Genomic DNA, 762 nt, shown 5'->3' with positions numbered 1-762 from the left:
GGTTTTATCGCCCTCTTCTCTTATTATCATTCCTATTTATTATTCTTTCACTCTTTTCTTTTCTATCCTATTCCCTTCTTCCTCTCCTCCACCTTCTCTTCCTCCTCTCTACTTCCCCCTTTCTCCTATCCCTCTCCCAACTCCCCTGATTGTTCATCTTTTCCCTTCCTTCTTATCCTTCCTACCCCCACCCTCCTTCTCCTCCCCTTATCCCACCTTCGCCAATTTTCTCAAAAAGGAAAAAATACAGAATACTTTTTTTTTCCTCGCATCTTTTTCCATCTTTTAACGGGTCATAATTTCCCCCCATTTTCCCCCGGCTGCCGCACATGCATAAGCAAGTGGTTAAAAAAAGGAAAACAAAGTATATAAACAAAAGCAGGAGGGAGATGGAAGGAGAAGAGGGTTTCAACACCAAGGAATCGACTTTCATATGGTCTTCGATTTTTTCATTATCTCAAACGGATAAATTCGTAATAAAAAAATGAAGACATAACATATTTTGAATAATATGACCGAGAAATTTCTACTGAAGGCATAATGAAACTGATTAAGAAAAAAAAAAGAAACACATTACACACGAGAAACCATCATACTTACAACAAACACATGAAAAAAAACAACAACATTCATTTCTAAAATAAACACCAACTTAAACCCACACAGTACAAAGTAAGCACACCAAAATGCGAGGAACAAATCCTAGACCGCTGGCAAAAAGACCTGACCCTCTCCCCTTGGACGAAATATATGCACAAAAGA

The 762-nt window shown here is 38.2% G+C and overlaps 1 protein-coding gene across 1 annotated transcript in view; it reads right to left on the bottom strand.

Moving 5' to 3' along the window:
• The window catches only part of LOC119587716 (corticotropin-releasing factor receptor 1-like), a gene marked incomplete in the record, with an annotated part of 126,234 nt that overhangs the window by 11,046 nt on the left and 114,426 nt on the right, over window positions 1–762 (bottom strand).

The sequence above is a fragment of the Penaeus monodon genome, chromosome 23, assembly GCF_015228065.2.
Source record: "Penaeus monodon isolate SGIC_2016 chromosome 23, NSTDA_Pmon_1, whole genome shotgun sequence".
Taxonomy (NCBI): Eukaryota; Metazoa; Arthropoda; class Malacostraca; order Decapoda; family Penaeidae; genus Penaeus; species Penaeus monodon.
This window is presented reverse-complemented; position numbering and strand designations above follow the sequence as displayed.